The 21,537-nt window shown below is 45.9% G+C and overlaps 14 non-coding genes across 14 annotated transcripts; 7 read left to right on the top strand and 7 right to left on the bottom strand.

Moving 5' to 3' along the window:
* Positions 1–1,732: 1,732 nt before the first annotated feature.
* trnas-aga (transfer RNA serine (anticodon AGA)) lies at positions 1,733–1,814 on the top strand. The gene has a single exon. It is a non-coding gene; the product is annotated as a tRNA-Ser (tRNA).
* A 794-nt stretch (positions 1,815–2,608) lies between these two features.
* On the bottom strand, positions 2,609–2,682 carry trnai-aau (transfer RNA isoleucine (anticodon AAU)). Its single transcript has one exon. It is a non-coding gene; the product is annotated as a tRNA-Ile (tRNA).
* Positions 2,683–4,665: 1,983 nt separating this feature from the next.
* Positions 4,666–4,747, top strand: trnas-aga (transfer RNA serine (anticodon AGA)). Its single transcript has one exon. It is a non-coding gene; the product is annotated as a tRNA-Ser (tRNA).
* A 794-nt stretch (positions 4,748–5,541) lies between these two features.
* Positions 5,542–5,615, bottom strand: trnai-aau (transfer RNA isoleucine (anticodon AAU)). Its single transcript has one exon. It is a non-coding gene; the product is annotated as a tRNA-Ile (tRNA).
* A 1,976-nt stretch (positions 5,616–7,591) lies between these two features.
* On the top strand, positions 7,592–7,673 carry trnas-aga (transfer RNA serine (anticodon AGA)). Its single transcript has one exon. It is a non-coding gene; the product is annotated as a tRNA-Ser (tRNA).
* A 778-nt stretch (positions 7,674–8,451) lies between these two features.
* Positions 8,452–8,525, bottom strand: trnai-aau (transfer RNA isoleucine (anticodon AAU)). The gene has a single exon. It is a non-coding gene; the product is annotated as a tRNA-Ile (tRNA).
* A 1,983-nt stretch (positions 8,526–10,508) lies between these two features.
* On the top strand, positions 10,509–10,590 carry trnas-aga (transfer RNA serine (anticodon AGA)). Its single transcript has one exon. It is a non-coding gene; the product is annotated as a tRNA-Ser (tRNA).
* A 794-nt stretch (positions 10,591–11,384) lies between these two features.
* trnai-aau (transfer RNA isoleucine (anticodon AAU)) lies at positions 11,385–11,458 on the bottom strand. Its single transcript has one exon. It is a non-coding gene; the product is annotated as a tRNA-Ile (tRNA).
* A 1,976-nt stretch (positions 11,459–13,434) lies between these two features.
* Positions 13,435–13,516, top strand: trnas-aga (transfer RNA serine (anticodon AGA)). Its single transcript has one exon. It is a non-coding gene; the product is annotated as a tRNA-Ser (tRNA).
* Positions 13,517–14,301: 785 nt separating this feature from the next.
* trnai-aau (transfer RNA isoleucine (anticodon AAU)) lies at positions 14,302–14,375 on the bottom strand. The gene has a single exon. It is a non-coding gene; the product is annotated as a tRNA-Ile (tRNA).
* Positions 14,376–16,355: 1,980 nt separating this feature from the next.
* On the top strand, positions 16,356–16,437 carry trnas-aga (transfer RNA serine (anticodon AGA)). The gene has a single exon. It is a non-coding gene; the product is annotated as a tRNA-Ser (tRNA).
* A 785-nt stretch (positions 16,438–17,222) lies between these two features.
* trnai-aau (transfer RNA isoleucine (anticodon AAU)) lies at positions 17,223–17,296 on the bottom strand. Its single transcript has one exon. It is a non-coding gene; the product is annotated as a tRNA-Ile (tRNA).
* A 1,980-nt stretch (positions 17,297–19,276) lies between these two features.
* On the top strand, positions 19,277–19,358 carry trnas-uga (transfer RNA serine (anticodon UGA)). Its single transcript has one exon. It is a non-coding gene; the product is annotated as a tRNA-Ser (tRNA).
* Positions 19,359–20,150: 792 nt separating this feature from the next.
* trnai-aau (transfer RNA isoleucine (anticodon AAU)) lies at positions 20,151–20,224 on the bottom strand. Its single transcript has one exon. It is a non-coding gene; the product is annotated as a tRNA-Ile (tRNA).
* Positions 20,225–21,537: the final 1,313 nt, after the last annotated feature.

Raw genomic sequence — 21,537 nt, 5'->3', positions numbered from 1 at the left:
AAATTCAGTCGGAATATTGTCAACATGTTGCCATTTTGCTGACTGGATGCATTTGCCATTTGTGGAATATTTGCTCCATCTGGAAGTCTGGCAGCCAGGGCTGCAAAATGGGGGCGTGTGTTCAAGCGCAGAATTAACCGGAATCCGTTCAATTTGATTTTTGCATCAATGATTCTGTGAGTTGCACCTCCAGTGAACAGAAATATATTTCCAAAGGCTGTCATTCAACACGATTTAACGTTTCGAGTAATTCATCAAGATTTGAAAGGCTGAACAAAACACAGCCCAACTGCCCTTGTGATCCAACTCTTTCTATCAGTAACAGTCACACAGCAGCCCCATGTCACAGGTCCCGCTGCACACTGGGGGAGCGAATTGGGATTTCATCTTTTGCTTACTCTCTCGTGCGACGCTTCATAACGAGGCACACTGTGGGAATTGGAATGACATAAAAATGTGGAGAAAGCATCGTGCTCGTTGCGAGGGATATTCTACGTTGCCTCACGGCGGCTCCTCAATGAAGTTTCCATCCATGCTTGCTGAAGGAATTTCCTTCCGATCCCGACTTTTTCGCTGTCATCAGCAACACATTAGACACCCTTCTGCCAAATCGTAAAGACAATGTTGAGCGGTTAATGTGTTGAGCGTGACGACCAACGAACCGCCAGTTTCGAGATTTCCAGCCGAATAGCTGTTCTTCTGAAAAAACTCAGTATTTGCGTAAATTAGGTTTGAAGCGCATTATCAATTCGTGTGAAGCGATGTGTTGATCGGTTGAATGCAGTGCGTCAAAGTAAGCTGGTATGATTTCTTGCAACAAGGTTGGCTGACGTGAATATTGACAAAACATTGAAGCGAATGAGAGGAATGATCATAGTTGACATCCAGCTGACCGGTCGTCCGTATGTGTTTCGCTGTCGAGCGGTCAAGGTTTGCTCAAATGTCACCGACCGATTTGTGGCACAGAAGTGTGAAAAGATGGACAATTTGTCAGGATGGGAGGCAGACTTTTTCCCAGTTGAAAAATTGTCAACGGCATCGTGAGTGTACAGAAGTACGCGAAGCGACTCAGGCTGTTCGAAAAAGCCATTGCCACTGAGCATAACGTAAACCGGGCTCCACAGACAGAGGTAACCGCATTTGGACAGTACGAGGATTGAACCCTCAGTCGCAGCGTTATTAGCAACATGCTCCAACCGTATAAACTAACCGGCCCCAGCTCATCTTAAATTTTGGATCAATGATTGCGGGAGTTGCATCTTCAGTGAACAGAAAGATATTCTCGATGGGCTCAATTCAAATTTGTCCACTGGTGATTCAGAAACGGCAAATGTCACCACCATGTGGGAGAGCCGGATTGGATTCCGAATCCGCACATTCTCTAATATATCTGCATTAGTTTTGCGCATTCAAGAGCTCGTTTTCCTAAGGCGCCTTGAAGGGAGCTATTTTGGGATGTAAAGTTTATGTTCCATCCAGTTCTGAGTGTGTGGACAGATATAGAATGCTTGCAATTGTTTGTTTCAATCCACCCATGTGCTGTATCCGAATGAAAAGGACGTTAGACGACAGATGAAATTGAGCCGACATGGGGAAAGAAGACAGACGCATGACATCAGCAGCGAAATTAATCGCATTTGTATCCATCACAAGAGGTCAGCATCACTTCAAGGAGGCCGGCTATAAGAATTATTGAGTGGGTATCAGTATGATTTCTGGCGCGTTGGACCGTGTAGTCATGGCCGAGTGGTTAAGGCGATGGACTAGAAATCCATTGGGGTTTCCCCGCGCAGGTTCGAATCCTGCTGACTACGCATTTCTCATTTCCGTTTCACTGCGACTCTTTGGAAAGGATGGCATCTTCCGTCATTTTTCCATGTGGAATGGTTACATATCCCACCAATCTGCATGATGTTGATGCCGGTCCGCCTGTCTTCTCCAGATGTTTTCTCAACAAATTTGCACCTGACAACTTCAGTTATTGACCTGCGCGGAGAGGGAATATTTTGACTGTTTACTCTGTCGAAATCCCGTATCAGCTGGAATATCAGAGTTGGGACATCTTCCAATTTTCTATGATCGACGTGGAACTACCCGAACGTCTCCAACACCGCCTCATAACGGACTTATTTTATCATTGTAAACCTCCCAGGCAGTGTCACCTGTCCTCTTCCTAATGTCTTTTCTGAAGAATGGTGACCAGCCAGCATCAGCCGTAAGGCTCCGTACTGAGGTCAAACTGCAGATGTGACCACCTGAGCATGTTCCCAGTGCTTTTATAAACGGTTTCGTAGCCAAATGAAGGACATTATGTCAGCACTCCGTTGTGAATTTAATTAGATGAAGCTCAATCTTTCTCCGCCGGTCTACTCTTTGCAATGAAAACTCCTTTCCCGTCTCGTAACCTTCCACATTCGCCCTTTCGGCTTGTGGCACAGAAGTTTGAAAAGATGGGCAATTTGTCAGAACGGTTGGAAGAAATTTTTCCAGTTTAAAAGTTGTCAAGGAGCAAAAAAAAGCTGGACTTTGCCGATGTGGAAGAACGCGAAGCGGATCAGGCTCTGCCGACGAAAAGACGACAGGTCCTGCCCACACGGGTAATCGCATGTGGCCAGTACGGGGATTGAACCCGCGACCTTGGCGTTATTAGCACCACGCTCTAACCACCTGAGCTAACCGGCCGACGTCGCAAACGAAGCCCACGATGAGCACCTGCGTTTTTCTATTGAGTTGCATCATTCAGTGCAGAAGTTTAAAATTTTCACTGCTGACTGATCGCGCATCTTCAACCTGATGGAATGGCATTTTCGTTTTAAATGACTTTCATGGGATTTGGCTGGGGCAATCACAACGTGCATTTGATGTTCACCCCCCCCCCCCCCCTGTTTTATTTGAAATATTTTTTTCGGCTAAAATAGTAAAATATGTTGCGAAATTCAGTCGGAATATTGTCAACATGTTGCCATTTTGCTGACTGGATGCATTTGCCATTTGTGGAATATTTGCTCCATCTGGAAGTCTGGCAGCCAGGGCTGCAAAATGGGGGCGTGTGTTCAAGCGCAGAATTAACCGGAATCCGTTCAATTTGATTTTTGCATCAATGATTCTGTGAGTTGCACCTTCAGTGAACAGAAATATATTTCCAAAGGCTATCATTCAACACGATTTAACGTTTCGAGTAATTCATCAAGATTTGAAAGGCTGAACAAAATACTGCCCAACTGCCCTTGTGATCCAACTCTTTCTATGAGTAACAGTCACACAGCAGCCCCATGTCACAGGTCCCGCTGCACACTGGGGAGAGCGAATTGGGATTTCATCTTTTGCTTACTCTCTCGTGCGACGCTTCATAACGAGGCACACTGTGGGAATTGGAATGACATAAAAATGTGGAGAAAGCATCGTGCTCGTTGCGAGGGATATTATACGTTGCCTCACGGCGGCTCCTCAATGAAGTTTCCATCCATGCTTGCTGAAGGAATTTCCTTCCGATCCCGACTTTTTCGCTGTCATCAGCAACACATTAGACACCCTTCTGCCAAATCGTAAAGACAATGTTGAGCGGTTAATGTGTTGAGCGTGACGACCAACTAACCGCCAGTTTCGAGATTTCCAGCCGAATAGCTGTTCTTCTGAAAAAACTCAGTATTTGCGTAAATTAGGTTTGAAGCGCATTATCAATTCGTGTGAAGCGATGTGTTGATCGGTTGAATGCAGTGCGTCAAAGTAAGCTGGTATGATTTCTTGCAACAAGGTTGGCTGACGTGAATAATGACAAAACATTGAAGCGAATGAGAGGAATGATGACAGTTGACATCCAGCTGACCGGTCGTCCGTCTGTGTTTCGCTGTAGAGCGGTGAAGGTTTGCTCAAATGTCACCGACCGATTTGTGGCACAGAAGTGTGAAAAGATGGACAATTTGTCAGGATGGGAGGCAGACTTTTTCCCAGTTGAAAAATTGTCAACGGCATCGTGAGTGTACAGAAGTACGCGAAGCGACTCAGGCTGTTCGAAAAAGCCATTGCCACTGAGCATAACGTAAACCGGGCTCCACAGACAGAGGTAACCGCATTTGGACAGTACGAGGATTGAACCCTCAGTCGCAGCGTTATTAGCAACATGCTCCAACCGTATAAACTAACCGGCCCCAGTTCATCTTAAATTTTGGATCAATGATTGCGGGAGTTGCATCTTCAGTGAACAGAAAGATATTCTCGATGGGCTCAATTCAAATTTGTCCACTGGTGATTCAGAAACGGCAAATGTCACCACCATGTGGGAGAGCCGGATTGGATTCCGAATCCGCACATACTCTAATATATCTGCATTAGTTTTGCGCATTCAAGAGCTCGTTTTCCTAAGGCGCCTTGAAGGGAGCTATTTTGGGATGTAAAGTTTATGTTCCATCCAGTTCTGCGTGTGTGGACAGATATAGAATGCTTGCAATTGTTTGTTTCAATCCACCCATGTGCTGTATCCGAATGAAAAGGACGTTAGACGACAGATGAAATTGAGCCGACATGGGGAAAGAAGACAGACGCATGACATCAGCAGTGAAATTAATCGCATTTGTATCCATCACAAGAGGTCAGCATCACTTCAAGGAGGCCGGCTCTAAGAATTATTGAGTGGGTATCAGTATGATTTCTGGCGCGTTGGACCGTGTAGTCGTGGCCGAGTGGTTAAGGCGATGGACTAGAAATCCATTGGGGTTTCCCCGCGCAGGTTCGAATCCTGCTGACTACGCATTTCTCATTTCCGTTTCACTACGACTCGTTGGAAAGGATGGCATCTTCCGTCATTTTTCCATGTGGAATGGTTCCATATCCCACCAATTTGCGTGAAGTTGATGCCGGTCCGCCTGTCCACTCCAGATGTTTTCTCAACAAATTTGCACCTGACAACTTCAGTTATTGACCTGCGCGGAGGGGGAGTATTTTGACTGTTTACTCTGTCGAAATCCCGTATCAGCTGGAATATCAGAGTTGGGACATCTTCCAATTTTCTATGTTCGACGTGGAACCACCCGAACGTCTCCAACACCGCCTCATAACGGACTTATTTTATCATTTTAAACCTCCCAGGCAGTGTCACCTGTCCTCTTCCTAATGTCTTTTCTGAAGAGTGGTGACCAGGCAGCATCAGCCGTCAGGCTCCGTACTGAGGTCAAACTGCAGATGTGACCACCTGAGCATGATCCCAGTGCTTTTATAAACGATTTCGTAGCCAAATGAAGGACATTATGTCAGCACTCCGTTGTGAATTTAATTCGATGACGCTCAATCTTTCTCCGGACGGTCTACTGTTTGCAATGAAAACTCCTTTCCCGTCTCGTAACCTTCCACATTCGCCCTTTCGATTTGTGGCACAGAAGTTTGAAAAGATGGGCAATTTGTCAGAACGGTTGGAAGAAATTTTACCAGTTTAAAAGTTGTCAAGGAGAAAAAAAAGCTGCACTTTGCCGGTGTGGAAGAACGCGAAGCGGATCAGCCTCGGCCGACGAAAAGGCGACAGGTGCTGCCCACACGGGTAATCGCATGTGGCCAGTCCGGGGATTGAACCCGCGACCTTGGCGTTATTAGCACCACGCTCTAACCACCTGAGCTAACCGGCCGTCGTCGCAAACGAAGCCCACGATGAGCAACTGCGTTTTTCTATTGAGTTGCATCATTCAGTGCAGAAGTTTAAAATTTTCACTGCTGACTGATCGCGCATCTTCAACCTGATGGAATGGCATTTTCGTTTTAAATGACTTTCATGGGATTTGGCTGGGGCAATCACAACGTGCATTTGATGTTCACCCCCCCCTGTTTTATTTGAAATATTTTTTTCGGCTAAAATAGTAAAATATGTTGCGAAATTCAGTCGGAATATTGTCAACATGTTGCCATTTTGCTGACTGGATGCATTTGCCATTTGTGGAATATTTGCTCCATCTGGAAGTCTGGCAGCCAGGGCTGCAAAATGGGGGCGTGTGTTCAAGCGCAGAATTAACCGGAATCCGTTCAATTTGATTTTTGCATCAATGATTCTGTGAGTTGCACCTTCAGTGAACAGAAATATATTTCCAAAGGCTGTCATTCAACACGATTTAACGTTTCGAGTAATTCATCAAGATTTGAAAGGCTGAACAAAACACAGCCCAACTGCCCTTGTGATCCAACTCTTTCTATCAGTAACAGTCACACAGCAGCCCCATGTCACAGGTCCCACTGCACACTGGGGAGAGCGAATTGGTATTTTATCTTTTGCTTACTCTCTCGTGCGACGCTTCATAACGAGGCACACTGTGGGAATTGGAATGACATAAAAATGTGGAGAAAGCATCGTGCTCGTTGCGAGGGATATTATACGTTGCCTCACGGCGGCTCCTCAATGAAGTTTCCATCCATGCTTGCTGAAGGAATTTCCTTCCGATCCCGACTTTTTCGCTGTCATCAGCAACACATTAGACACCCTTCTGCCAAATCGTAAAGACAATGTTGAGCGGTTAATGTGTTGAGCGTGACGACCAACGAACCGCCAGTTTCGAGATTTCCAGCCGAATAGCTGTTCTTCTGAAAAAACTCAGTATTTGCGTAAATTAGGTTTGAAGCGCATTATCAATTCGTGTGAAGCGATGTGTTGATCGGTTGAATGCAGTGCGTCAAAGTAAGCTGGTATGATTTCTTGCAACAAGGTTGGCTGACGTGAATATTGACAAAACATTGAAGCGAATGAGAGGAATGATCACAGTTGACATCCAGCTGACCGGTCGTCCGTATGTGTTTCGCTGTCGAGCGGTCAAGGTTTGCTCAAATGTCACCGACCGATTTGTGGCACAGAAGTGTGAAAAGATGGACAATTTGTCAGGATGGGAGGCAGACTTTTTCCCAGTTGAAAAATTGTCAACGGCATCGTGAGTGTACAGAAGTACGCGAAGCGACTCAGGCTGTTCGAAAAAGCCATTGCCACTGAGCATAACGTAAACCGGGCTCCACAGACAGAGGTAACCGCATTTGGACAGTACGAGGATTGAACCCTCAGTCGCAGCGTTATTAGCAACATGCTCCAACCGTATAAACTAACCGGCCCCAGCTCATCTTAAATTTTGGATCAATGATTGCGGGAGTTGCATCTTCAGTGAACAGAAAGATATTCTCGATGGGCTCAATTCAAATTTGTCCACTGGTGATTCAGAAACGGCAAATGTCACCACCATGTGGGAGAGCCGGATTGGATTCCGAATCCGCACATACTCTAATATATCTGCATTAGTTTTGCGCATTCAAGAGCTCGTTTTCCTAAGGCGCCTTGAAGGGAGCTATTTTGGGATGTAAAGTTTATGTTCCATCCAGTTCTGAGTGTGTGGACAGATATAGAATGCTTGCAATTGTTTGTTTCAATCCACCCATGTGCTGTATCCGAATGAAAAGGACGTTAGACGACAGATGAAATTGAGCCGACATGGGGAAAGAAGACAGACGCATGACATCAGCAGCGAAATTAATCGCATTTGTATCCATCACAAGAGGTCAGCATCACTTCAAGGAGGCCGGCTCTAAGAATTATTGAGTGGGTATCAGTATGATTTCTGGCGCATTGGACCGTGTAGTCATGGCCGAGTGGTTAAGGCGATGGACTAGAAATCCATTGGGGTTTCCCCGCGCAGGTTCGAATCCTGCTGACTACTCATTTCCGTTTCACTCCGACTCGCTGGAAAGGATGGCATCTTCCGTCATTTTTCCATGTGGAATGGTTCCATGTCCCACCAATTTGCGTGAAGTTGATGCCGGTCCGCCTGTCCACTCCAGATGTTTTCTCAACAAATTTGCACCTGACAACTTCAGTTATTGACCTGCGCGGAGAGGGAGTATTTTGACTGTTTACTCTGTCGAAATCCCGTATCAGCTGGAATATCAGAGTTGGGACATCTTCCAATTTTCTATGTTCGACGTGGAACCACCCGAACGTCTCCAACACCGCCTCATAACGGACTTATTTTATCATTGTAAACCTCCCAGGCAGTGTCACCTGTCCTCTTCCTAATGTCTTTTCTGAAGAGTGGTGACCAGCCAGCATCAGCCGTAAGGCTCCGTACTGAGGTCAAACTGCAGATGTGACCACCTGAGCATGATCCCAGTGCTTTTATAAACGATTTCGGAGCCAAATGAAGGACTTTATGTCAGCACTCGTTGTGAATTTAATTAGATGAACTCAATCTTTCTCCGCCGGTCCACCCTTTGCAATGAAAACACCTTTCCCGTCTCGTAACCTTCCACATTCGCCCTTTCGGTTTGTGGCACAGAAGTTTGAAAAGATGGGCAATTTGTCAGAACGGTTGGAAGAAATTTTCCCATTTTAAAAGTTGGCAAGGAGAAAAAAAAAAGCTGGACTTTGCCGATGTGGAAGAACGCGAAGCGGATCAGCCTCTGCCGACGAATAGTTCTGCCCGCACCGGTAATCGCATGTGGCCAGTACGGGGATTGAACCCGCGACCTTGGCGTTATTAGCACCACGCTCTAACCACCTGAGCTAACCGGCCGACGTCGCAAACGAAGCCCACGATGAGCACCTGCGTTTTTCTATTGAGTTGCATCATTCAGTGCAGAAGTTTAAAATTTTCACTGCTGACTGATCGCGCATCTTCAACCTGATGGAATGGCATTTTCGTTTTAAATGACTTTCATGGGATTTGGCTGGGGCAATCACAACGTGCATTTGATGTTCACCCCCCCCCCCCCCCTGTTTTATTTGAAATATTTTTTTCGGCTAAAATAGTAAAATATGTTGCGAAATTCAGTCGGAATATTGTCAACATGTTGCCATTTTGCTGACTGGATGCATTTGCCATTTGTGGAATATTTGCTCCATCTGGAAGTCTGGCAGCCAGGGCTGCAAAATGGGGGCGTGTGTTCAAGCGCAGAATTAACCGGAATCCGTTCAATTTGATTTTTGCATCAATGATTCTGTGAGTTGCACCTTCAGTGAACAGAAATATATTTCCAAAGGCTATCATTCAACACGATTTAACGTTTCGAGTAATTCATCAAGATTTGAAAGGCTGAACAAAATACTGCCCAACTGCCCTTGTGATCCAACTCTTTCTATGAGTAACAGTCACACAGCAGCCCCATGTCACAGGTCCCGCTGCACACTGGGGAGAGCGAATTGGGATTTCATCTTTTGCTTACTCTCTCGTGCGACGCTTCATAACGAGGCACACTGTGGGAATTGGAATGACATAAAAATGTGGAGAAAGCATCGTGCTCGTTGCGAGGGATATTATACGTTGCCTCACGGCGGCTCCTCAATGAAGTTTCCATCCATGCTTGCTGAAGGAATTTCCTTCCGATCCCGACTTTTTCGCTGTCATCAGCAACACATTAGACACCCTTCTGCCAAATCGTAAAGACAATGTTGAGCGGTTAATGTGTTGAGCGTGACGACCAACTAACCGCCAGTTTCGAGATTTCCAGCCGAATAGCTGTTCTTCTGAAAAAACTCAGTATTTGCGTAAATTAGGTTTGAAGCGCATTATCAATTCGTGTGAAGCGATGTGTTGATCGGTTGAATGCAGTGCGTCAAAGTAAGCTGGTATGATTTCTTGCAACAAGGTTGGCTGACGTGAATAATGACAAAACATTGAAGCGAATGAGAGGAATGATGACAGTTGACATCCAGCTGACCGGTCGTCCGTCTGTGTTTCGCTGTAGAGCGGTGAAGGTTTGCTCAAATGTCACCGACCGATTTGTGGCACAGAAGTGTGAAAAGATGGACAATTTGTCAGGATGGGAGGCAGACTTTTTCCCAGTTGAAAAATTGTCAACGGCATCGTGAGTGTACAGAAGTACGCGAAGCGACTCAGGCTGTTCGAAAAAGCCATTGCCACTGAGCATAACGTAAACCGGGCTCCACAGACAGAGGTAACCGCATTTGGACAGTACGAGGATTGAACCCTCAGTCGCAGCGTTATTAGCAACATGCTCCAACCGTATAAACTAACCGGCCCCAGTTCATCTTAAATTTTGGATCAATGATTGCGGGAGTTGCATCTTCAGTGAACAGAAAGATATTCTCGATGGGCTCAATTCAAATTTGTCCACTGGTGATTCAGAAACGGCAAATGTCACCACCATGTGGGAGAGCCAGATTGGATTCCGAATCCGCACATACTCTAATATATCTGCATTAGTTTTGCGCATTCAAGAGCTCGTTTTCCTAAGGCGCCTTGAAGGGAGCTATTTTGGGATGTAAAGTTTATGTTCCATCCAGTTCTGCGTGTGTGGACAGATATAGAATGCTTGCAATTGTTTGTTTCAATCCACCCATGTGCTGTATCCGAATGAAAAGGACGTTAGACGACAGATGAAATTGAGCCGACATGGGGAAAGAAGACAGACGCATGACATCAGCAGTGAAATTAATCGCATTTGTATCCATCACAAGAGGTCAGCATCACTTCAAGGAGGCCGGCTCTAAGAATTATTGAGTGGGTATCAGTATGATTTCTGGCGCGTTGGACCGTGTAGTCGTGGCCGAGTGGTTAAGGCGATGGACTAGAAATCCATTGGGGTTTCCCCGCGCAGGTTCGAATCCTGCTGACTACGCATTTCTCATTTCCGTTTCACTACGACTCGTTGGAAAGGATGGCATCTTCCGTCATTTTTCCATGTGGAATGGTTCCATATCCCACCAATTTGCGTGAAGTTGATGCCGGTCCGCCTGTCCACTCCAGATGTTTTCTCAACAAATTTGCACCTGACAACTTCAGTTATTGACCTGCGCGGAGGGGGAGTATTTTGACTGTTTACTCTGTCGAAATCCCGTATCAGCTGGAATATCAGAGTTGGGACATCTTCCAATTTTCTATGTTCGACGTGGAACCACCCGAACGTCTCCAACACCGCCTCATAACGGACTTATTTTATCATTTTAAACCTCCCAGGCAGTGTCACCTGTCCTCTTCCTAATGTCTTTTCTGAAGAGTGGTGACCAGGCAGCATCAGCCGTCAGGCTCCGTACTGAGGTCAAACTGCAGATGTGACCACCTGAGCATGATCCCAGTGCTTTTATAAACGATTTCGTAGCCAAATGAAGGACATTATGTCAGCACTCCGTTGTGAATTTAATTCGATGACGCTCAATCTTTCTCCGGACGGTCTACTGTTTGCAATGAAAACTCCTTTCCCGTCTCGTAACCTTCCACATTCGCCCTTTCGATTTGTGGCACAGAAGTTTGAAAAGATGGGCAATTTGTCAGAACGGTTGGAAGAAATTTTACCAGTTTAAAAGTTGTCAAGGAGAAAAAAAAGCTGCACTTTGCCGGTGTGGAAGAACGCGAAGCGGATCAGCCTCGGCCGACGAAAAGGCGACAGGTGCTGCCCACACGGGTAATCGCATGTGGCCAGTCCGGGGATTGAACCCGCGACCTTGGCGTTATTAGCACCACGCTCTAACCACCTGAGCTAACCGGCCGTCGTCGCAAACGAAGCCCACGATGAGCAACTGCGTTTTTCTATTGAGTTGCATCATTCAGTGCAGAAGTTTAAAATTTTCACTGCTGACTGATCGCGCATCTTCAACCTGATGGAATGGCATTTTCGTTTTAAATGACTTTCATGGGATTTGGCTGGGGCAATCACAACGTGCATTTGATGTTCACCCCCCCCTGTTTTATTTGAAATATTTTTTTCGGCTAAAATAGTAAAATATGTTGCGAAATTCAGTCGGAATATTGTCAACATGTTGCCATTTTGCTGACTGGATGCATTTGCCATTTGTGGAATATTTGCTCCATCTGGAAGTCTGGCAGCCAGGGCTGCAAAATGGGGGCGTGTGTTCAAGCGCAGAATTAACCGGAATCCGTTCAATTTGATTTTTGCATCAATGATTCTGTGAGTTGCACCTTCAGTGAACAGAAATATATTTCCAAAGGCTGTCATTCAACACGATTTAACGTTTCGAGTAATTCATCAAGATTTGAAAGGCTGAACAAAACACAGCCCAACTGCCCTTGTGATCCAACTCTTTCTATCAGTAACAGTCACACAGCAGCCCCATGTCACAGGTCCCACTGCACACTGGGGAGAGCGAATTGGTATTTTATCTTTTGCTTACTCTCTCGTGCGACGCTTCATAACGAGGCACACTGTGGGAATTGGAATGACATAAAAATGTGGAGAAAGCATCGTGCTCGTTGCGAGGGATATTATACGTTGCCTCACGGCGGCTCCTCAATGAAGTTTCCATCCATGCTTGCTGAAGGAATTTCCTTCCGATCCCGACTTTTTCGCTGTCATCAGCAACACATTAGACACCCTTCTGCCAAATCGTAAAGACAATGTTGAGCGGTTAATGTGTTGAGCGTGACGACCAACGAACCGCCAGTTTCGAGATTTCCAGCCGAATAGCTGTTCTTCTGAAAAAACTCAGTATTTGCGTAAATTAGGTTTGAAGCGCATTATCAATTCGTGTGAAGCGATGTGTTGATCGGTTGAATGCAGTGCGTCAAAGTAAGCTGGTATGATTTCTTGCAACAAGGTTGGCTGACGTGAATATTGACAAAACATTGAAGCGAATGAGAGGAATGATCACAGTTGACATCCAGCTGACCGGTCGTCCGTATGTGTTTCGCTGTCGAGCGGTCAAGGTTTGCTCAAATGTCACCGACCGATTTGTGGCACAGAAGTGTGAAAAGATGGACAATTTGTCAGGATGGGAGGCAGACTTTTTCCCAGTTGAAAAATTGTCAACGGCATCGTGAGTGTACAGAAGTACGCGAAGCGACTCAGGCTGTTCGAAAAAGCCATTGCCACTGAGCATAACGTAAACCGGGCTCCACAGACAGAGGTAACCGCATTTGGACAGTACGAGGATTGAACCCTCAGTCGCAGCGTTATTAGCAACATGCTCCAACCGTATAAACTAACCGGCCCCAGCTCATCTTAAATTTTGGATCAATGATTGCGGGAGTTGCATCTTCAGTGAACAGAAAGATATTCTCGATGGGCTCAATTCAAATTTGTCCACTGGTGATTCAGAAACGGCAAATGTCACCACCATGTGGGAGAGCCGGATTGGATTCCGAATCCGCACATACTCTAATATATCTGCATTAGTTTTGCGCATTCAAGAGCTCGTTTTCCTAAGGCGCCTTGAAGGGAGCTATTTTGGGATGTAAAGTTTATGTTCCATCCAGTTCTGAGTGTGTGGACAGATATAGAATGCTTGCAATTGTTTGTTTCAATCCACCCATGTGCTGTATCCGAATGAAAAGGACGTTAGACGACAGATGAAATTGAGCCGACATGGGGAAAGAAGACAGACGCATGACATCAGCAGCGAAATTAATCGCATTTGTATCCATCACAAGAGGTCAGCATCACTTCAAGGAGGCCGGCTCTAAGAATTATTGAGTGGGTATCAGTATGATTTCTGGCGCATTGGACCGTGTAGTCATGGCCGAGTGGTTAAGGCGATGGACTAGAAATCCATTGGGGTTTCCCCGCGCAGGTTCGAATCCTGCTGACTACGCATTTCTCATTTCCGTTTCACTCCGACTCGCTGGAAAGGATGGCATCTTCCGTCATTTTTCCATGTGGAATGGTTCCATGTCCCACCAATTTGCGTGAAGTTGATGCCGGTCCGCCTGTCCACTCCAGATGTTTTCTCAACAAATTTGCACCTGACAACTTCAGTTATTGACCTGCGCGGAGAGGGAGTATTTTGACTGTTTACTCTGTCGAAATCCCGTATCAGCTGGAATATCAGAGTTGGGACATCTTCCAATTTTCTATGTTCGACGTGGAACCACCCGAACGTCTCCAACACCGCCTCATAACGGACTTATTTTATCATTGTAAACCTCCCAGGCAGTGTCACCTGTCCTCTTCCTAATGTCTTTTCTGAAGAGTGGTGACCAGCCAGCATCAGCCGTAAGGCTCCGTACTGAGGTCAAACTGCAGATGTGACCACCTGAGCATGATCCCAGTGCTTTTATAAACGATTTCGGAGCCAAATGAAGGACTTTATGTCAGCACTCGTTGTGAATTTAATTAGATGAACTCAATCTTTCTCCGCCGGTCCACCCTTTGCAATGAAAACACCTTTCCCGTCTCGTAACCTTCCACATTCGCCCTTTCGGTTTGTGGCACAGAAGTTTGAAAAGATGGGCAATTTGTCAGAACGGTTGGAAGAAATTTTCCCATTTTAAAAGTTGGCAAGGAGAAAAAAAAAAGCTGGACTTTGCCGATGTGGAAGAACGCGAAGCGGATCAGCCTCTGCCGACGAATAGTTCTGCCCGCACCGGTAATCGCATGTGGCCAGTACGGGGATTGAACCCGCGACCTTGGCGTTATTAGCACCACGCTCTAACCACCTGAGCTAACCGGCCGACGTCGCAAACGAAGCCCACGATGAGCACCTGCGTTTTTCTATTGAGTTGCATCATTCAGTGCAGAAGTTTAAAATTTTCACTGCTGACTGATCGCGCATCTTCAACCTGATGGAATGGCATTTTCGTTTTAAATGACTTTCATGGGATTTGGCTGGGGCAATCACAACGTGCATTTGATGTTCACCCCCCCCCCCCCCTATTTTATTTGAAATATTTTTTTCGGCTAAAATAGTAAAATATGTTGCGAAATTCAGTCGGAATATTGTCAACATGTTGCCATTTTGCTGACTGGATGCATTTGCCATTTGTGGAATATTTGCTCCATCTGGAAGTCTGGCAGCCAGGGCTGCAAAATGGGGGCGTGTGTTCAAGCGCAGAATTAACCGGAATCCGTTCAATTTGATTTTTGCATCAATGATTCTGTGAGTTGCACCTCCAGTGAACAGAAATATATTTCCAAAGGCTGTCATTCAACACGATTTAACGTTTCGAGTAATTCATCAAGATTTGAAAGGCTGAACAAAACACAGCCCAACTGCCCTTGTGATCCAACTCTTTCTATCAGTAACAGTCACACAGCAGCCCCATGTCACAGGTCCCGCTGCACACTGGGGGAGCGAATTGGGATTTCATCTTTGCTTACTCTCTCGTGCGACGCTTCATAACGAGGCACACTGTGGGAATTGGAATGACATAAAAATGTGGAGAAAGCATCGTGCTCGTTGCGAGGGATATTCTACGTTGCCTCACGGCGGCTCCTCAATGAAGTTTCCATCCATGCTTGCTGAAGGAATTTCCTTCCGATCCCGACTTTTTCGCTGTCATCAGCAACACATTAGACACCCTTCTGCCAAATCGTAAAGACAATGTTGAGCGGTTAATGTGTTGAGCGTGACGACCAACGAACCGCCAGTTTCGAGATTTCCAGCCGAATAGCTGTTCTTCTGAAAAAACTCAGTATTTGCGTAAATTAGGTTTGAAGCGCATTATCAATTCGTGTGAAGCGATGTGTTGATCGGTTGAATGCAGTGCGTCAAAGTAAGCTGGTATGATTTCTTGCAACAAGGTTGGCTGACGTGAATATTGACAAAACATTGAAGCGAATGAGAGGAATGATCATAGTTGACATCCAGCTGACCGGTCGTCCGTATGTGTTTCGCTGTCGAGCGGTCAAGGTTTGCTCAAATGTCACCGACCGATTTGTGGCACAGAAGTGTGAAAAGATGGACAATTTGTCAGGATGGGAGGCAGACTTTTTCCCAGTTGAAAAATTGTCAACGGCATCGTGAGTGTACAGAAGTACGCGAAGCGACTCAGGCTGTTCGAAAAAGCCATTGCCACTGAGCATAACGTAAACCGGGCTCCACAGACAGAGGTAACCGCATTTGGACAGTACGAGGATTGAACCCTCAGTCGCAGCGTTATTAGCAACATGCTCCAACCGTATAAACTAACCGGCCCCAGCTCATCTTAAATTTTGGATCAATGATTGCGGGAGTTGCATCTTCAGTGAACAGAAAGATATTCTCGATGGGCTCAATTCAAATTTGTCCACTGGTGATTCAGAAACGGCAAATGTCACCACCATGTGGGAGAGCCGGATTGGATTCCGAATCCGCACATTCTCTAATATATCTGCATTAGTTTTGCGCATTCAAGAGCTCGTTTTCCTAAGGCGCCTTGAAGGGAGCTATTTTGGGATGTAAAGTTTATGTTCCATCCAGTTCTGAGTGTGTGGACAGATATAGAATGCTTGCAATTGTTTGTTTCAATCCACCCATGTGCTGTATCCGAATGAAAAGGACGTTAGACGACAGATGAAATTGAGCCGACATGGGGAAAGAAGACAGACGCATGACATCAGCAGCGAAATTAATCGCATTTGTATCCATCACAAGAGGTCAGCATCACTTGAAGGAGGCCGGCTCTAAGAATTATTGAGTGGGTATCAGTATGATTTCTGGCGCATTGGACCGTGTAGTCATGGCCGAGTGGTTAAGGCGATGGACTAGAAATCCATTGGGGTTTCCCCGCGCAGGTTCGAATCCTGCTGACTACGCATTTCTCATTTCCGTTTCACTCCGACTCGCTGGAAAGGATGGCATCTTCCGTCATTTTTCCATGTGGAATGGTTCCATGTCCCACCAATTTGCGTGAAGTTGATGCCGGTCCGCCTGTCCACTCCAGATGTTTTCTCAACAAATTTGCACCTGACAACTTCAGTTATTGACCTGCGCGGAGAGGGAGTATTTTGACTGTTTACTCTGTCGAAATCCCGTATCAGCTGGAATATCAGAGTTGGGACATCTTCCAATTTTCTATGTTCGACGTGGAACCACCCGAACGTCTCCAACACCGCCTCATAACGGACTTATTTTATCATTGTAAACCTCCCAGGCAGTGTCACCTGTCCTCTTCCTAATGTCTTTTCTGAAGAGTGGTGACCAGCCAGCATCAGCCGTAAGGCTCCGTACTGAGGTCAAACTGCAGATGTGACCACCTGAGCATGATCCCAGTGCTTTTATAAACGATTTCGGAGCCAAATGAAGGACTTTATGTCAGCACTCGTTGTGAATTTAATTCGATGAACTCAATCTTTCTCCGCCGGTCCACCCTTTGCAATGAAAACACCTTTCCCGTCTCGTAACCTTCCACATTCGCCCTTTCGGTTTGTGGCACAGAAGTTTGAAAAGATGGGCAATTTGTCAGAACGGTTGGAAGAAATTTTCCCATTTTAAAAGTTGGCAAGGAGAAAAAAAAAAGCTGGACTTTGCCGATGTGGAAGAACGCGAAGCGGATCAGCCTCTGCCGACGAAAAGTTCTGCCCACACCGGTAATCGCATTTGGCCAGTACGGGGATTGAACCCGCGACCTTGGCGTTATTAGCACCACGCTCTAACCACCTGAGCTAACCGGCCGACGTCGCAAACGAAGCCCACGATGAGCAACTGCGTTTTTCTATTGAGTTGCATCATTCAGTGCAGAAGTTTAAAATTTTCACTGCTGACTGATCGCGCATCTTCAACCTGATGGAATGGCATTTTCGTTTTAAATGACTTTCATGGGATTTAGCTGGGGCAATCACAACGTGCATTTGATGTTCACCCCCCCCCCCCTGTTTTATTTGAAATATTTTTTTCGGCTAAAATAGTAAAATATGTTGCGAAATTCAGTCGGAATATTGTCAACATGTTGCCATTTTGCAGACTGGATGCATTTGCCATTTGTGGAATATTTGCTCCATCTGGAAGTCTGGCAGCCAGGGCTGCAAAATGGGGGCGTGTGTTCAAGCGCAGAATTAACCGGAATCCGTTCAATTTGATTTTTGCATCAATGATTCTGTGAGTTGCACCTTCAGTGAACAGAAATATATTTCCAAAGGCTGTCATTCAACACGATTTAACGTTTCGAGTAATTCATCAAGATTTGAAAGGCTGAACAAAACACAGCCCAACTGCCCTTGTGATCCAACTCTTTCTATCAGTAACAGTCACACAGCAGCCCCATGTCACAGGTCCCGCTGCACACTGGGGAGAGCGAATTGGGATTTCATCTTTTGCTTACTCTCTCGTGCGGCGCTTCATAACGAGGCACACTGTGGGAATTGGAATGACATAAAAATGTGGAGAAAGCATCGTGCTCGTTGCGAGGGATATTATACGTTGCCTCACGGCGGCTCCTCAATGAAGTTTCCATCCATGCTTGCTGAAGGAATTTCCTTCCGATCCCGACTTTTTCGCTGTCATCAGCAACACATTAGACACCCTTCTGCCAAATCGTAAAGACAATGTTGAGCGGTTAATGTGTTGAGCGTGACGACCAACTAACCGCCAGTTTCGAGATTTCCAGCCGAATAGCTGTTCTTCTGAAAAAACTCAGTATTTGCGTAAATTAGGTTTGAAGCGCATTATCAATTCGTGTGAAGCGATGTGTTGATCGGTTGAATGCAGTGCGTCAAAGTAAGCTGGTATGATTTCTTGCAACAAGGTTGGCTGACGTGAATAATGACAAAACATTGAAGCGAATGAGAGGAATGATGACAGTTGACATCCAGCTGACCGGTCGTCCGTCTGTGTTTCGCTGTAGAGCGGTCAAGGTTTGCTCAAATGTCACCGACCGATTTGTGGCACAGAAGTGTGAAAAGATGGACAATTTGTCAGGATGGGAGGCAGACTTTTTCCCAGTTGAAAAATTGTCAACGGCATCGTGAGTGTACAGAAGTACGCGAAGCGACTCAGGCTGTTCGAAAAAGCCATTGCCACTGAGCATAACGTAAACCGGGCTCCACAGACAGAGGTAACCGCATTTGGACAGTACGAGGATTGAACCCTCAGTCGCAGCGTTATTAGCAACATGCTCCAACCGTATAAACTCACCGGCCCCAGCTCATCTTAAATTTTGGATCAATGATTGCGGGAGTTGCATCTTCAGTGAACAGAAAGATATTCTCGATGGGCTCAATTCAAATTTGTCCACTGGTGATTCAGAAACGGCAAATGTCACCACCATGTGGGAGAGCCGGATTGGATTCCGAATCCGCACATTCTCTAATATATCTGCATTAGTTTTGCGCATTCAAGAGCTCGTTTTCCTAAGGCGCCTTGAAGGGAGCTATTTTGGGATGTAAAGTTTATGTTCCATCCAGTTCTGAGTGTGTGGACAGATATAGAATGCTTGCAATTGTTTGTTTCAATCCACCCATGTGCTGTATCCGAATGAAAAGGACGTTAGACGACAGATGAAATTGAGCCGACATGGGGAAAGAAGACAGACGCATGACATCAGCAGCGAAATTAATCGCATTTGTATCCATCACAAGAGGTCAGCATCACTTCAAGGAGGCCGGCTCTAAGAATTATTGAGTGGGTATCAGTATGATTTCTGGCGCATTGGACCGTGTAGTCATGGCCGAGTGGTTAAGGCGATGGACTTGAAATCCATTGGGGTTTCCCCGCGCAGGTTCGAATCCTGCTGACTACGCATTTCTCATTTCCGTTTCACTGCGACTCTTTGGAAAGGATGGCGTCTTCCGTCATTTTTCCATGTGGAATGGTTCCATATCCCACCAATCTGCATGATGTTGATGCCGGTCCGCCTGTCCTCTCCAGATGTTTTCTCAACAAATTTGCACCTGACAACTTCAGTTATTGACCTGCGCGGAGAGGGAATATTTTGACTGTTTACTCTGTCGAAATCCCGTATCAGCTGGAATATCAGAGTTGGGACATCTTCCAATTTTCTATGATCGACGTGGAACTACCCGAACGTCTCCAACACCGCCTCATAACGGACTTATTTTATCATTGTAAACCTCCCAGGCAGTGTCACCTGTCCTCTTCCTAATGTCTTTTCTGAAGAGTGGTGACCAGCCAGCATCAGCCGTAAGGCTCCGTACTGAGGTCAAACTGCAGATGTGACCACCTGAGCATGTTCCCAGTTCTTTTTAAACGGTTTCGTAGCCAAATGAAGGACATTATGTCAGCACACCGTTGTGAATTTAATTAGATGAAGCTCAATCTTTCTCCGCCGGTCTACTCTTTGCAATGAAAACTCCTTTCCCGTCTCGTAACCTTCCACATTCGCCCTTTCGGCTTGTGGCACAGAAGTTTGAAAAGATGGGCAATTTGTCAGAACGGTTGGAAGAAATTTTTCCAGTTTAAAAGTTGTCAAGGTGAAAAAAAAGCTGCACTTTGCCGGTGTGGAAGAACGCAAAGCGGATCAGGCTCTGCCGACGAAAAGACGACAGGTCCTGCCCACACGGGTAATCGCATGTGGCCAGTACGGGGATTGAACGCGCGACCTTGGCGTTATTAGCACCACGCTCTAACCACCTGAGCTAACCGGCCGACGTCGCAAACGAAGCCCACGATGAGCACCTGCGTTTTTCTATTGAGTTGCATCATTCAGTGCAGAAGTTTAAAATTTTCACTGCTGACTGATCGCGCATCTTCAACCTGATGGAATGGCATTTTCGTTTTAAATGACTTTCATGGGATTTGGCTGGGGCAATCACAACGTGCATTTGATGTTCACCCCCCCCCCCCCCTATTTTATTTGAAATATTTTTTTCGGCTAAAATAGTAAAATATGTTGCGAAATTCAGTCGGAATATTGTCAACATGTTGCCATTTTGCTGACTGGATGCATTTGCCATTTGTGGAATATTTGCTCCATCTGGAAGTCTGGCAGCCAGGGCTGCAAAATGGGGGCGTGTGTTCAAGCGCAGAATTAACCGGAATCCGTTCAATTTGATTTTTGCATCAATGATTCTGTGAGTTGCACCTCCAGTGAACAGAAATATATTTCCAAAGGCTGTCATTCAACACGATTTAACGTTTCGAGTAATTCATCAAGATTTGAAAGGCTGAACAAAACACAGCCCAACTGCCCTTGTGATCCAACTCTTTCTATCAGTAACAGTCACACAGCAGCCCCATGTCACAGGTCCCGCTGCACACTGGGGAGAGCGAATTGGGATTTCATCTTTTGCTTACTCTCTCGTGCGACGCTTCATAACGAGGCACACTGTGGGAATTGGAATGACATAAAAATGTGGAGAAAGCATCGTGCTCGTTGCGAGGGATATTATACGTTGCCTCACGGCGGCTCCTCAATGAAGTTTCCATCCATGCTTGCTGAAGGAATTTCCTTCCGATCCCGACTTTTTCGCTGTCATCAGCAACACAATCGACACCCTTCTGCCAAATCGTAAAGACAATGTTGAGCGGTTAATGTGTTGAGCGTGACGACCAACGAACCGCCAGTTTCGAGGTTTCCAGCCGAATAGCTGTTCTTCTGAAAAAACTCAGTATTTGCGTAAATTAGGTTTGAAGCGCATTATCAATTCGTGTGAAGCGATGTGTTGATCGGTTGAATGCAGTGCGTCAAAGTAAGCTGGTATGATTTCTTGCAACAAGGTTGGCTGACGTGAATATTGACAAAACATTGAAGCGAATGAGAGGAATGATCACAGTTGACATCCAGCTGACCGGTCGTCCGTATGTGTTTCGCTGTCGAGCGGTCAAGGTTTGCTCAAATGTCACCGACCGATTTGTGGCACAGAAGTGTGAAAAGATGGCCAATTTGTCAGGATGGGAGGCAGACTTTTTCCCAGTTGAAAAATTGTCAACGGCATCGTGAGTGTCCAGAAGTACGCGAA

This window comes from Mustelus asterias, chromosome 30 (assembly GCF_964213995.1).
Source record: "Mustelus asterias chromosome 30, sMusAst1.hap1.1, whole genome shotgun sequence".
In the NCBI taxonomy this organism is placed as follows: Eukaryota; Metazoa; Chordata; class Chondrichthyes; order Carcharhiniformes; family Triakidae; genus Mustelus; species Mustelus asterias.
This window is presented reverse-complemented; position numbering and strand designations above follow the sequence as displayed.